The 16,615-nt window shown below is 40.1% G+C and overlaps 1 protein-coding gene across 1 annotated transcript in view; it reads left to right on the top strand.

The window, feature by feature from the left end:
- LOC115589623 (dachshund homolog 2-like) overlaps positions 1 to 16,615 on the top strand; it is a 103,039-nt gene that overhangs the window by 23,616 nt on the left and 62,808 nt on the right. The window lies entirely within an intron of this gene.

Raw genomic sequence — 16,615 nt, 5'->3', positions numbered from 1 at the left:
TCCTTTTTCTTTTCCTCCTTCTCCTCCTTCTTCTTCTTTTCTTTTGCTGGCATTTCTTCTTCCTCTTCTTCTTCCACCTGATCTCACCTCCCCTCTCACCTCCTTTCTTCCCTTGTTTTTTTGTCCTTCTCTCTCACATCCTTCTCTTATTCAATCATCCTGTCATCTACTCCTCCCCTCTCTCCTCCTCCTCCTCCTCCTAGTCTTCTTCTTCTTCTTCTTCTTCTTCTTCCACCTGGTCTTATCTCTCTATTTATTGTGACAGCTTGTCAGGTGTGTGTGTGTGTGTGTGTGTGTTTGAAGAAGGAAGGAAGAAAAAAAAAGGAAGAAGCAACAACGGACAGATTTACAGTTTCGGGCGAGAGACTGCAAGTATCAAAGAGAGAGAGAGAGAGAGAGAGAGAGAGGGAGCAGGAGGAGGTCAGAGGGGAAGGAGGAGATGAAAGGAGGAGAGAGGGAGGAGGAGCTGAGAGGGTAAAGAGAGGCCAGCGGGGGGATGACAGGTGATGTGTGTGTGTGTGTGTGTGTGTGTGTGTGTGTGTGTGTTGGACAACATGTTATTAATAAAAACAGGAAGAAAAATGTAATTGTCACCCGACGACGTACAGACGAGTGTGTGTGTGTGTGTGTTTATTAGAAATAATTACAGCTGAAATCAATTAAAAACATGACAAGAGCATACGTGTGTGTGTGTCGCCCACCACCCTCGTCACTGACGAACTTTACGAGACAGCGTGTTATTAACAAAAACTTTAACTTGGGTGTAATTTGTAATTAGCAGTGAAAACATGTCAGCAGCATGCGAGTGTGTTTTCTCAAGTTTTTATTGCACATATTTCTTTTTGTTTGTGTGTTTAAGTTTGTGTGTGTGTGTGTGTGTGTGTGTGTGTGTGTGTGACAGCGTGTTATTAATGAAAACGTATAATAATCCATTTAAAAACATGTCATCATGATTAGAATAATAACAGTGGTGAGACCGGCTGAGACGTTTATGGACGGGGGAAGGGAGTTCTCATCATCATCATCATCATCATCATCATCGTTACTCGAGCGTGGGAGTGTGTGTGTGTGTGTGTGTGTGTGAGCAAACAAACATGCGAGGCGCTTCAGCCAAACTTCCTACAAACTGTTTTTTTTCTTCTTCTTTTGTTTCGCGTAACAAAAAAGATCCTGGACAAGAAAAAAAATGGGAACAAAACGACGGTCACGAGGAAAAAAACATAAAAGTTGAGAGCGTGACAACTTAATCGTCTTAATTATTATTATTATTTTTCTCTTCTACCTGAAGTTTAGACTTGAAGTACTTTCTTCTTAACTTCTTTAAGAGTCTTTGTTTGTGGTCGGTGGAGTTTTTAAGGGAATATACGACTAAAAGAGACGATTTTCAGTCATTTTGAGACTAAAATGTGGCTGAATTATGTTTTAAATGTCCTGTTTCGGACAGACCTGACATCATAATGACTGTATATCATTGGAAAGCAGGTGTTCAAGCAGGTGACAACTTAATAATCTTAATTATTACTGTTTTTTTATCTCTTCATGACAGGAAGAAGCTTTTACTTGAAGTTTAGACTTTAAGCACTTCCTCCTTAAGTTAACGTTAAGAGTCTTTGGTGATTTAATCGTGTTTTTAAAGATGTATACGACTAAAAGAAGAGTTTAAATGTAATGAAACTACTCGCATGCTTTTGGAATATTAACAATTAACCTCATTTTGTTGATTTTCAAGGCAAGAAGTCCAAATTTTGAAACAGAAACAAATCTATCAATCAGTTTATCGATATTAAAGCTGCTGTTTGTGAGAAAAGTTGATTTTTGAGTCTCTCTCCCAATCAACTTTTCTCACCAACAGCACTGTGAGTTGTGTGTTTGTATTGTTGTTAACTTCAATAAGCCGCACAACAAACACACAAACTGTCCACTAGTGCACGTCAACTAAGCTTTTTCATTTTTAAATTCCACCAAATGTGTCTAATTTTGTTTTTTCGGTGGCGTTTATCTCCTCCGTTGTCCGTAAGTTTGGGTCCACGGTGCATTCAGGTGCACGCCTCAAACTCGGAAATCTACCTCGCCTCGTACGATAAAAGGTTCACCGACAGGGGACGTCGTGGTGCGTTCAAGTGCACTGAATAAAACCGTGTAAATGTTGCAGGAATGTTGTGCAACAAATTGTGTATTAATCCGCCGCTGAAACTAGTCCCCCCAAAAAAACATATACATATATTTAAGAGCTCGGTTTTGGAAAATTTTGCACATTGTGATTGTTTTCCTTTCAAGACGCTTCCATGTTTTCTGTCTTCTGGGATTATCTGAATAAGTTAACTTGTATTTATCTTTTCTGGGTATTTATACTGCAAATACTGTGAGTTTGTTGCATAATACACGAGATTATTGTGTATAAAAGTCGACCACAACAGCACAAATGTTGGAAGAAACTTATACAGCGGTGTGAAATCCGTTTCAGACATGAGAACCCTTCACCTCAAGAGGATGAACGCTGAAAGTTTTTGCTCCTTTCTTTTGTTTCTTCAACACTTCACTGAAATCTGTTGATTAGATGTTTCTTTAAACACACAACAGCGTCTCCAAATGGGTACGTTTTCCAAATTCAACTGTGAATCGATGGAACATCGGGGACCAAACTGTTAAACTACCCGACGAGCATCTGCACATTTAGCATATAAAGGACATCCACGCGTCTTTTCAGCCTCTGAACGCGTCTGTTGTTCCTCTGTGTTCGCAGCTCCAGCAGCAGAGACGAGTTTCCCAACGTGAATATCTGAAAACATTGTGTTTTCGCTGCTATGAGCTTGTCATTCAGTCGCAGCAGCAGCAGCGGCGGCGACGGCACGCACACGCGTGTAAAATGTGTTTGAATGTTAACTCGTGTATATGTGATAGCCTGGTGTGTGTGTGTGTGTGTGTGTGTGTGTGCAGGCAGACGTGCTGTCGTTTTGATAGCTTGTCATTGAAGCGATCCGGTCCACTGTAATTTTCTACTCAAAGGAAACAATGCAACAATACATGCTTCGCTGTCAACGCTCAGTGTGAGTGTGAGTGTGTGTGTGTGTGTGTGTGTGTTTGTTTGTGTGTGTGTGTGTGTGTGTGTGTGTGTGCGGTGGGTGTTCGGACTCTCGTCACTGTAACTGTTGAATCGGTCTTAGTTTGCACAACATCTTTTTTGTCTTCCGCTTCCTTTTTCTCCCACTTCATCTATTTCTGTTTGCTTTCTTTCTCCTTTCTGTTTTTCCTTCTCTTCACCTCCTTCTCCTCTTTTTCTCTCCCCCCTCCTCACTGTGTTTGACATATTGGTGTCACCAATAAATCATCGCATGCACTCCACCTTTTAAAAAAGAGAGAGGGACAGGTAGAGGGATGGGTAGCGGGGGGGGTTGGAGGAGGATTGTTTGGCATCTCATCAAAGTCGCAAAGGTTTTTTTTTTTCCTGAAAAACCGGCTAAGATGTCGGATTTCAAGATTTCCTGCGAGGAGTCTTGTGTATTTTTCTCCCTTCTCAAACTTTTCTTGTGTTTATTTGTGCGTTGTTCATTCAGAAGATGCTTAATCCAATTTAAATGACACATTCCTCATAAATCAGGAGGTACTTTCCTTTAAACACGTCTTCTATACAGAACTGCATAAGAAAAACTGCCAATTTAAGACGCTGAAGCGAAAAAGCAAACACTGGGACGTTTAAGAACCAACACAATAAGTTGATTATTATCAGATTTTGATTGATTGAGGCTGAAGTTAACTCCATGTTAGACCTTTGCCCTCCCTCCCCTCCATCACTTGAGGTAGAAACACAGACTATAAAACACAGAACATGCAGAACAAATCCTACTTTAAACACGGTTCCTCGTCCACTACACGTTTAAAGTCTTGACACACATGAAGACCACGTGAATTGCCTGCAGGATTATCATGAAGTAAAGTAAAAATTAAACCTCCAGCTAAAGCCAGTAAAATCACATTCTGCAGCCCGACATAAAAGCACAGTCAAAACCAATAAAACCACAAACTGTAACATGAAAGCACAGTGAAATAAAGAGCGCTCACACATAAAGACCGTTTAACTGAGGTTTTAATTATGAAGGTGGCCGGATTGTTTCCGGTTAGTAAATATGTGTTTATAAGACTTTGTTTAAAAGCAGTAAGCAGGCCAAAAAAATAAAAAATAGACTGTTTCTGCTTTCTTATACAGAACTGAGCTTTATTACGTATTCAGGTGAAATACATATAGTTTAAAAACATTTTTGAATGATGAATTCCTTCAGATGAGGATTTCTTACTAGTTGCAGGTGACCTAGCAGCTAGCCTGTTGTTCTATTATAGGGCAGATAGCTGTTAAGCTAACACTTGTTAATGCAAAATGCCACTAATTCATTAACTTTTTAGTTTATCAAGCCTTTAGCCTAGTAAATAAAGTTGTGCAGGTCTAGCTAGCGCTAATCCAAAGCACAGAATCATTGATTTTGCTACTGAAATGCATCCAAATTAATCCAACTGTTAATTCAGCCATTAATTAAAGAACAATTTAATCTAATTAACAGCTATGTATAGGCTTGACATAGTTTGACCTCTATAAAGGTAGTAGCTGTTAAGCTAGCAACCTTAAAAATGTGCTCAACTAGCCTGATATGATTTTAATTGAAAGAGTGAAATTAATCAAAATTCATCTAATTACGAAATGACCTCTAACCTCATTTAATCTGAATCTAATATGTATAAAATCTTATATTTGACACTTGCTAGCCTACTGTCAGATGGCGTTAAGCTAGGAGTAGCCTAGCTAGGCTACACAACCTGACACAAGTCGTTGATTCAAAGACAGAAAGTAATTAAAAACCCCTTTACTTCAAATAAAAAAAAAAACCCTCAAATCTTAATCAAATGTATGAAATCTTTAACTAGCTGGACACGGCAGTTAAACACCAGCAGATTAGTTTAAGCTAGCGGGCTCAGCGCTAATCTGAGAGGACATTAATTTAATGAAATTGAAGTGAAATGGATTCAAATTAATTCGACCATTGATTCGTCCATTTGTCTCATTAAAGAACTAATTTAAAAATCAAATTAACAACGATTTATAGGTTTGACTGCCTTCTTGAAAAGCTAGTAGCAGTTAAGCTAGCAGGCTCAAAACTGCCCCTAACTACCGTCATCTATTGATAAAAACAAGACATTTAATCTCACTTAATTTCAATCTAAATCAAATATTTAAAACCTAAAATTCGACACACCCTAGCCCCGCTGGCTCATAGCGGCTAAGCTAGCAATAGTAGCCTGTCACACATCGTTGATTCAAAGACTGAAAGTAATCAACTTTCAATAAAAACCCTTCAAATCTTAATCAAATGTATGAAATCTTTAACTGGTCGGACACGGCAGTTAAACACCAGCAGATTAGTTTAAGCTAGCAGGGCTCGGCGCTAATCTGAGCCCTGCATTAATCATTGATTCGGTGTCTGCCTGTAATTGATATGTAAATAGCATGTTTAACCTCCATTTACATGTGTGTTTGTGTGTGCCGACGAAAGGCCAAGACTCACACAGATGAGTGTGTGTTGCTGTGTGTGTGTTTGTGAGAAAGACGGAGCGAGTGTGGGAGTGCAAGAGGCATGTTGAAGGAGGGGGGGTCGCCTCCAAGTTACAAAAGAAGTTAATTAAAAATGAAAAAAGGGAACGAAGGGAGGGAGGAGAGGGAAGACGGGAGTGGACGGAAGCAGTCGGGGGTGGACAGAGGGGGGAGGAAAACATAGAAGAAGAAAAAAAAGAGGGGAGAGGAGGGGAAGGAATGGAAGGAGGGAAGCAGTGTTTTATTGAAAACGGGTGGACAAACAGTGTGTAATTGGCTGGGGCCGCCGGGGCTAACGGAGAGGTTCAAAGAGAGGAGAGAGGGAGATAGAGAGCAAATTAACAGATAGTGGAGGCGAGATGAAGGGGGAGGAAGAGGAGGAAGGGAAAGAGATGACATGGGGGGAAAAAAAGAAAGTGTTGACTCAGAGAAAGAGGAGATCAGTGGATAGAAGGGGAGAGAGAGAGAGAGAGAGAGAGAGAGGAGCTATGTTACGTGGCCGAATGTATGTGGACACCTGAGCGTCGTGCCAACATGTGATCGCCGGACTTTACTGCCGACGCTGTTCTGGGAAGGCTTACAGCCAGATTTTAAGAGATTTGCTCCCATTCAGCCCGTGTTTGTGTTGCAAAGAATGCAAAAGGGCTTTGTTGGTGTCGGCGTGTTGTTTCAGGCACCGGTAAGATAATAAATTACAGTCCAGGGAGGCTGGTTTGATTTAATAAATGCATCGTTTTCATTGCAGGACGATGAAACCAAACGATGATCTCTGATCCCAGCGTCTTAAATGTGAATGTTTTCTGGTTTCTTGACAGTGAACTCAATGTTTCTTTGGGTTGTGGGGACCGTTTTCTCCGATTTAGAGACAATACTGATCAAGAAGATGATTGAAAAGGAGAATAAAGTTTAGTTTCAGCCCAGAAAATGAAGGTAAAGCTTCGGTAAGGTTCAGATACGAAGACGACTTGGTCTGAAGAGTGAAACTGGGTGCCAAGGTCAGGTGTATTTCTTGGTGTTGGGTGTTCACGACAGTTAAGTTCGTCCACAGCAAACTTACAACAACAACAATATTTCTATATATTCTTCCAAAACCATTGAACACTGCAGAGAAACACTTAAAACACAACTACTGTCTGATCTTCCACCTCCACGGTTGAACGTATAATTAGACACAAGAAACTCCCCGGCAGAGGTTCAGTGAAGGTTGTGGTTGCAGCAGGTGTTTATCATTAAGCCTTTTGTATGTTTATTCATTATCTGTTCTGCGTTTTTTTAAATATACGTCCACAGAAACAGTTATAATAACGGTCCAATGATGAGTCGACTCCCAAACCCTCCCGCCAAAGACCCAAGTCAACACCGGAGACGTGGTTTAATCACTGTTTTCTTGCAACAAAGCCGAACCGTCGCTGGTCACAGCCTCTCAACTGCGAGTATTTGTTGTGTTTTCTCCTGTTAGTTAATTAATTTTAAGTGTCCTCTGATTATTTCTGGTGTTTTTGGACAGTCATGGAACAAAACAAGACGTCGAGGACGCTTCAAGGCTTTTGAAGTTACGTTGGATTTCCAAGAGTCCTCGTCAGTGGTCGAGGTCGTCTTGGTTAATTGGACAAACGACCCGATGCTGCTGTTGTTTATCTTCTAACGAGGACGCTCAAATTCTGTTGTTTGGATGTTAAACTATCAAAAACAACAGCCCAAAAAAATTCACAGCAGCGTCCACATGCCGAGTGTGGTCCCTGCACGTCAGGTAAATAAGGAGCTGGCTTTATTAGCATTTGTGTGTGTGTGTGTGTGTGTGTGTGTGTGTGTGTGCTGACTAAGGCTTATCAGATTCTCAAGGGGCCAGAAAAAAAAAGCCTGAAGAGCGAGCGAGGTTAGAAAAAAGAGGATAGAGGTATTCTCTCTCTCTCTCTCTCTCTCTCTCTGTCTGATTGAATGGAAGCTGAAAGGTCGCGACCTCTTTCTAAACACTCCACGGTTCTCAGCATTAATCAAATAACACTCACTCGCACTCAAACGCACACACACACACACACACTCCGCCGCTGACCTTCACACACTTGCAATGCATGTGTGCACGGCGGAACACGCATACGTTTAATAAAAAAAGAGCGAAGAAGAAGAAGGAGAAGAAGAAGAGGAGGAAGAGGGAGAAGGAGGAGATCATACGGGCTTACTCAGGCAGATGCAAATGGTGGTGCTGGGTCGGCTTGCACACACACACACACACACACACACACACACACACACACACACACACACAGGTGAATTTAGATAGGATTATACACACATACCACACTGTATAAACAGTGTCAAATGCCCTGTGTGTGTGTGTGTGTGTGTGTGTGTGTGTGTGTGTGTACATGACTCTCTCTGCATCTTTATGTGTGTGTTGCTTGATGTGTTTACGTGTGTGTGTGTGTGTGTGTGTGGTCGTAACAGTGACATCTGCACCGTTGGCTAAACAGCTTGCGAATATGCTGATAAAAACAACGCCGGCAGCCAAATTTACAACACCTATAAAACACACACACACACACACACACACAGGTTCACTCACTCACACACACACGTACACTCAGAGGGCGTATTATGGTGAGATTTACGGTGTGTCTGTGTGTGTGTTTGGGTTTATTGCAGTTTACAGGACAGAAAGAGCGTCTATGTAAGCAACAACTACGGAGTGTGTGTGTTTGTGTGTGTGTGTTTGTGAGAGGAGTGTGTGTGTGTGTGTGTGTGTGTGTGTTGTTAGAGAAGGACACCCAGACTTTTGGATATAATATTTATATATTTTGTTTTGGTCACAGTTAAATAAAATGTTTCTACGCCTCCATTTTTCTGTTTTTGTTCGTTTTACATTCGTAACATTTGTCCAGTGTTTAGATTTCTGCTCTTATTTTGTGATATTTGTGTTTTTTAACATAATCAATTCTCAGAGTTTGTTGTCATCAGATGGTCAAACAAAGTGTCACTAAAATATTTAACACTGGATTGAACACTCACCTCTGTCTTGTCATTCGATACCAAATTTCAGGAGTTGATCTCGTCTGCATCAGCGAGGCAATGAGCACGCTTGTTATGTTGTGCCAAGATGTAACGGCGCTAGTAATTGGCTGCCTGGAGGCCAGAGGGCGGGGCTTAACACCACGTGTATGCGTCATTGTCAAGGTCTGTTGTTTTGACGTGACGCAGGTTTCATCTCTGTCCTCAAATTCAAAAGTGGGTTGTATAAATTAGATTTCATAACATTAATAAATATTATAAGTTTAACCAGGTAGCATTCCTGATGCTGGGTCACAACGTTTGAGTCGACTTTAATTAAAGCTGATTTAACAGAATGTTTTTCCAAGATTATTCCAATAACATTTCACTCAGGAGGCTCTGCGAGACATCAACAGTGGATTTACTCGCATATTATATTCAATCTATATCACAACATGAACCCTCGACAGTCGTTTCATGTGGTTACAGTCTACAGGTTTGATGCTGTGTTGTATAAATGCAGCTACAACAAATATAACCAGCCCGATGTGCTGTTACAGCAGGCACTGACCTCCTGACTTGGCGTTCAGTCTGCAGCGCGGCAGCTCGCTGTGGCTGTGAATGTGTGGGAGTGTGAGAATGTGCAACAGGAAGTCATTAAAAATTTGCGTAAACATGCTCATGAAACATTCTCCTGGATAAATACAGCGCCATTCTTAAAAAGATGTCAGTGCACCCAGAGCGCGTGTGTTTATTCAGCCTATATCAGGAGCTCTTAACCTTTTTTTTTTTCTTCCTGCAACCCACACTGAGTAAATTTAGCCTCGGCCTGGGACAGAGCGGACCGTGGTCATCAGGAAACCGGGCTGGACCGGAGCCTGGAACCTGCTCCGGAGTCCCGGCTGTAGTTTACGAGACATGAACACTTTAACGAAAAGGCCTGTGGGTTGTTCACTGGTGGTCATTCAAACAAAACATTTCTCTAAAGACTTGTGGTTGCAACAAAGAGCTGAGGTTCGGCTCGGATTCAAGCCGGGTCACGATGGATTCCAGTGGCAGCCATGTTTGTTTTTATGGGTACGATAACAAAGCATCGACACCGCAGTGTTTACAGCCTCTAGTCGCTGCAACGCTCGCCTCTAAATATGGTTTTAAGCATCAATTTAACCAAATCAGATGATCAAGACTTCTACAAAACAGACATGGACATCCATTAAGAACAGTTTATGTTGCTACATTATGATTTAATTTGCAGTAAAAATGCAAAACTGTGACTCTACTTTTAAACATGATACAGTTTTCCCTTAGCAAAAAGTAGTATACTTGAAGTTCATTTTATTAAGTATGCTTGAGTATAAGTACAAGTATAGCAAGTATACTATGGACCATGTACTTGTAGCATACTAGAAAGTATACTAATTTAATACTTCTTCGGACTAAATTGGAACATTTTAAGTTTATAAAAGTATATTTTAAGTATACTTTATAAGGTCAATTTAAGTTTACAGAAGTACACTTTCAAGTATACAACAAGTACACTAATCTATATACTACTAGTGTACTAAGTATATACTTCTAGTCCACATTTTAGTTTATTAACATGGAAGTTTATAACAGGGTTAATACCTCAAGGCAAATGTGTGTAGTGAAAAACATTTTTATTCTGCTAAATTAAATGTAAGCACAACTCAATAAGTCAACCTTTTTCTGTACTTACATCAAGATATTGAAAGTATTACCACTTGCAATGTGACAAGCTTTAGCAAGAGATCCACCATTTATTACCATACATACCCACAGCTTAACAGATGGGAAGTTTCTCCTGGAAAACACCCCTTCACTCACGGTGCCAACATTTTTATCATCTTTGTTAATTCGACACAATTTAACCACAGAACAAGGATGTGAATTAACCTGCAACCATCTTACACATCATCTTATTCACAAACACATTTACAAACCATAATTACACCAACAACAACAGAATACCCAAGAGTCTTTGCGCCACAGTCCACAGTATACTAAAGTACAAGTATAAGCTTTAGTATTAAAGTATAAGTCTAAGTATTAATGTACTTAGTCTTAGACTATTCTTTATACTTTTCAGTATAAGCCAAGTATACTTCACTATACTTTTCTTAAGTATATAAAATGTAGTATATAAAAAGTACACTTCAAGTATACTGCCTCAGTTTTAGTATAAAATAAGTATACTTGAATAAACTACTTTTTGCTAAGGGTTACCACTTTCTCTCTGTTTACCACCATTTTGTTTGTTGTCATTCTAGATGAAGAGATCTTAAAATAATCCAAACAAGATTGACAGGCAGTAGCTTGATCCACGGTTAATTTTTGGAACCGTTAAAGGTGCTATTTGTAAGTAGATTTTTGAGTCGTCAATGGGATGGCGGCCAACCCCGTCCTTCAGTCCCACCACACATCATCTTCATACGCAACGTAGACCCTTTTTTTCGTCGCCCTTGTTTGTTTACATTGTCCAAAACAATGGTATAAATAATCTGCCTCAGTGTATGATTTTGGATAGCATGCCACCGATCGTGTCCTACCCAAATATCGCGATAGATGACATCACCATCGCTCCAGCCGGGTGAACTGCGTGATGGACTTCAAGGTCACGTCACTTATTTGTGGTGTAGTAACGGCAAAGACGACATAAAGTCCATTTTCTACTGTCTCAAACCCAAAATATTGACAAGTTGGTTAACATTAAAGCGCTGCGTTCATGATGCTACATCACGCTGGTTATTCTAAAGCAACCTCCCAAACATTGATGCTCGTTGCCTCGATCCCACGGCAGCTCTGTGTGCATTTTCTTTCTAAAATAAAAGCCTGAAAAGAGCAAAAAAAACAAAAAAAAACCTGCTGTTTTTTTTTTTGGTTTTGGTGACTGTATTTCGTTGAGTTAGCTGCTAACAGCTGCTAGCTGCTCCTTAATTATCCTGGTGCTCAGTTGCATGATTAACATATCATTAACACATTACAACCTGTCTCGATTTATCTCTGTTACAACCTCAGAGGCGAACCTCGTTATTCAAAATGACAAGGCGGAATAACGCTGCAACATTCCCATCCAGTCAGTCGAAAAAAAAAGGTCTTGACGTCAAATCATAACGTCTGTTCCCTCTGGACGAACCGGCACTTCCTTTTTAATAAAATGGAAAAATCTTTAAGTCAACATCAGACGAGTGTTTCACACTCAGACGACAGATTCTGGCCGGAGTAACCCTTTAAATCCAATAAGATAAGCTTGTTAAGGTGTTTACACGACAGTTGTAATAATACGAGCTTTTAATGTGCTTATAATCGAGTTATCTGCGTGTAAGTAAACACGCCGACCGACGGGTTGAAACCAGGGCCACCGAGGGGAAAAGACGAACCCAGTCGTCTTCACTTTTTCTTCCTCAGATCATTTTCATTCTCGGTCTCAAACTTCAGTGTCGGGCAGGAATGTGTGTGAATCTCTCTCAACCCGTCTCATGTTCCTCCTCATTTTTCTCTCCTCCCTCCCTCCATCCTCTCCCCTCGCTGTGGTTCGAATTAGACAATGAAAACAATGAATTTGGTGTCTGTTTCTTTCTCTGGTTGTCTCGCCCTCCCCCCACTTCTTTCTCTTCTCATGGTGACCCCGTGTCAGACTCCCAACCCCCCACTTCACTTTCTCTTTTATTTCACTTCTGCCTCCACGTCTTTAAAGTTTGATTTTCTTTTAAGTTTTTCTTTCTGTCCTCATGTTATCAACACGTTGCCTGTTCTTCATCGGCCTCTCTTCTATCTCTTCATCCTTTTTCCTCTGTCTTTCATTCTCCCTCTCGCTCGCTGTCTTTCTGTGTGATTTCATGCTCCAGCTGCTCTATTATCAGTCTGTCTGAGGTTGTGTTAACATCAACAATACAGCTACACATACACTGATGGACGGATAGATGGTCGGACAGATAGTCAGATGGGTGGATCCTTGTCTTTCATATTTGTTCTCGTGTTTTATCTGTTGGTTTGTTTGCCGCAGCTGCAAAGTGTTCAAAGCTCAACTTTATACAAGACTTATGAGTTTGAACAGAAACACAAGTTTGAGAAGTTTCAAGTCAAATTTAGTTGGAATTTTGAACATAAAACCCAAAATCTTTATCAGTTTTAAAGTGTGTTTTAAAAGCTCTACGTTAGTTTTTGCTCTGTAGTTTTAAATGGAGTTCAGGATGTTAAAGTTTAGAAGTTTAAACAGCTTAAATTGAATTAAAACATGTATTTTCAGTTTAAGCTAATAAACATTAATAAAGACGTATCTTAATGAGGAGCCCTGAGGAACATCGTGTTTAACGAGCTACAGATGTAATGCACAACAATTTCTCCCAAAACTTACCTTTCGGAAGTTTTTCCATTATTCATTTCAAACAGCTGTTCAAGCTCAACTTGAGACAGGATGTTGGTGTTCAATTTTTACTTTTAAATAGTGAGCAGAACTAAATTCTGTTCAGTTGGGAAGAAATCTTAACGAGGAGCCCTGATGAACTCTGGTTTAAACGAGCCACAGATGTGAGGCACGGCAACTTTCAGTTTTTGCAATTATTTCTTTGTCTTTATTTGTTGTTTGTGATTTACAGCTCAAATTGACTTCTGTGTTTAAACATCTTCACTTACACTTACACTCTGACACTGGAAACTTTACCTGAAATGTAAATAATTATAAATCACCTCAAGCATCATTTACACATATCGGACAATATTGAAAAGGTGCACACAGATACTGATCTATCTGAAAAAAAGTCACTTGATTTAAAAAGTGTCCTGATCACAATCACTGAGAAACATTTGTTTAAATGAGATGTCAGTGTTCTATTAAACAGTTTCCTTCTCCAGAAAAGTCAACTTTAATTTGTTCAAGTTGAGTTTAAGTTTTTATTGACACAGGACAGAACAGTTTTATGTTGAATTTAACAAAATATCTTGAGGAAACATCTAATCACAGCTATTTCTCTGAAAGGTTTACATCTTTAGCTGTTGTTAAAGCACCCAAACACCTTTTTAGACCTTAGTTCTGACTTAGTTCATGACTTTCACTGAACAAAAAAGTACAAAAAAAGCCTTTTTAAAACATTATGTTCTTGTCAATTTTGTCCAAGTGTAGCTGAAAGACATCCAATAACATTTATCTCAGCACATGCAGACAATGTTACCAACCTAATCAATGAGATTCAACCTGTATCTTTCCCAAAACAAGACGTGTTTTAGAGATTACTTGCGTTATTCCAGGAAAATGAGATCAACGTCTTTCTCAAACTTCATCATGACTCTAAAATAGACCACCATCTATTTTCTGGAGGGTCCTTAAGTGACTATTTTCTTTAGCCTCGGTCTTAAATCACGACCAACCTGATATAGTCTCTCCAAACCCAACAGGGTTTCTTTTCATCATGAATGTTTGTTGAGTTCATTTTGTTTTAGTGTGTTGCTAAATAGCTCCCAACACAAACAAGTCAAACATTAGCTGCCTCCTGCAAGAGAAAAATCCACATCTCCAATAAAGAACTCCCTTTGGAAATTCATTGTTTTTACACGCTACAGGCTGAAGGAGGTGACCGAAGTAAATCAAGAAAACAGAGCTCAGCTATTTTTTAATCAATGTTGCTTCGGTTTTATTTCATCGTCCCAGCATGATGATGTCATCTGCACACCAGTGACCTTTGACCTTCAGGGAGAAAGTGGCACAAGATTTATGATCGAAGAAAGAAAGAAAGGATTTACTTGTTGCTTTCTTTCCTTCCTTCCTTCCTTCTCCTTTTTTATTTCCTTCCTTCTTTGTTTTGTTTCTTTCCTTCTTTGTCTTTATTTATTCTTCTTTCTCCTTTTTTATTTCCTTCCTTCTTTGTTTTGTTTCTTTCCTTCTTTGTCTTTATTTATTCTTCTTTCTCCTTTTTTATTTCCTTCCTTCCTGCCCTCTTTGTTTCTTACCTGACTTCATCCTTCCTTCTTTGTTTCTTTCCTTCCTTCTTTCATTATTTCCCTCCCTCTTTCTTTCATTCCTTTCTTCCCTCCTTCCTTCTTCCCTCCCTCTCCTCCAGTGCCTCCACACTAGATGGACAGGACTAATGTCTTCTTCTTCTCCTCTCTGTCCTCCTCCCTCGTTCATTAATCACTCCCTCCCACTGCTCTTCTTTCTCTCCGTCCTCTCAGATGTTCCTCTCTCCTGTCAGACGTCTCTTGTCTTCTTCTTCTCTTCTCTTTTCTTCTTCTCTGCGAGACGATTTGATTCACCCGTTGAACCCCCCTCGTCTCCCTCCTCCTCCTCCTGCCTCCACCTCTCTTTCAGACCCTCTTGCACTTGTTTTTCCTCCTCTCATCTCTTCTTCTTCCTCTCACCTTATCTTTCCTCGCTCGTTGAATCTCTTCATCCCCTCGTGTGTGAGAGACAAATCTTTCCACTGTTGTTGTTTGGATTCTTTCAGGATTTGGCAAATCTCAGCCATGTTTGTAGTTTTTGGAGCAGAGAGGCCCTTTTTTTAGAATTATTTTTTTTATTTTTTGTAGTGTGTGTGTGTGTGTGTGTGTGTGTGTGTGTGTGTGTGTGTGTGTGTGTAACACGGCTTCATGCTTGTGTGTATTTATGTAGTTGAAAGAGATTCCAGCTTGTATTTGTGTGATTGTTTTTCGTGTATTCAGACATCTGTCCAGAAGTTGTGTGTGTGTGTAAGATGATGGTGTGTGTGTGTGTGTGTGTGTGAGATGGTGTGTGTGTGTGTGTGTGTGAACGGCTCTTTTAACTCAAACACACAGATCTTAAAAGCAGCATTTCCTGCCTTGGAGGATGAAAGCTGCATGATTATTTGTCCTGTGTGTTATGGTGTGTGTGTGTGTGTGTGTGTGTGTGTGAGACCCACTTGAGGCCAACAAATACCACAGGCCTCGCTGTTCGTGTGAACCCTTTCTTGATCTCGTCTTTTGTGTGGAAGTGTGTGTGTGTGAGAGGAAAAAGTGAGGGAGAACATGTGCGCCTGGATGTATGTATCCACCTGTGTGTGTGTGTGTGTGTGTGTGTGTGTGTGTGTGTGTTTTCCTAATGGGATGATTGTAGTTTAGTTGTAGATGGTTCAGTGAGTGTGTGTGTGTGTGTGTGTTGCTTTGTTTGTGGTGACCTATAAAAGCCACCACCACATTCCTCCACGCTCTCCTCGCCCTCCTTTAGCTTCATGCTATAGATCACATACCTCTCCACACATAATCACTTATAATAACGACAATCAAACATATTATTGAACATTTGGAGACTTCTGCAGAGCGACAGAGGAAGTGACGTGTGATTAAGAAGCCTGTGGATTATTCTCAAGGTCACACTCGGCACTGACCGTCCCAAAACAACGAGTGGAGGAAACTGTTTGTGCTCAAACATCCTGTTGATTTAATGATGAGATTCGTCTCCTTCTGCTGTGATCTCACACTGTTTTAATCTATTCTTAGTGTATTTAACATTAAATACACCTGCAGAAGGTTCAGACAGCGTGTTGTGTTGTAGTTGAGTTCATCTAAATATGACATTTGAATGCAAGAACGAGTAAAATGCCAGAAGTTAACTGTAAACTTGGTGCTTTGTTGAAGAAAGTCTTTCTTTTGCATATTTCTCAGTGAATTATCTCCAAATGTGGCCGCCGATATTGCTTAAATCAATAATCAGATAAGAATACTGCACACTTGTAGTAATATTAACATATAACAGAATATATATATATATGTATATTTTCTGTGGTTTGTTATTTCACTTCATTTAAAGTCACAATCAACATGATAATGGCTTCATAATCTGGATGTTGTTGGTATAAAGTCCCTGGATTTAACTCTTGTAAAGTTTCACTCTCTGAGTTCTGGTACCTTCGTTAAGTCTCGGACCCTCTCGCTCAGCATCTGTCCTCGTTTAGCGTCCTCGGCCTGTTTTACTGAAAGTTTGAGTCACTGAGATCTGAAGCTGCTTCAAGATTTACCGAAAATCTGCTTCACTGTCGCGGAATCATGATATTCCAGCTCAAGCTGTGACATCATCATATCAAA

The sequence above is a fragment of the Sparus aurata genome, chromosome 10 (assembly GCF_900880675.1).
Source record: "Sparus aurata chromosome 10, fSpaAur1.1, whole genome shotgun sequence".
NCBI lineage: Eukaryota > Metazoa > Chordata > Actinopteri > Spariformes > Sparidae > Sparus > Sparus aurata.
This window is presented reverse-complemented; position numbering and strand designations above follow the sequence as displayed.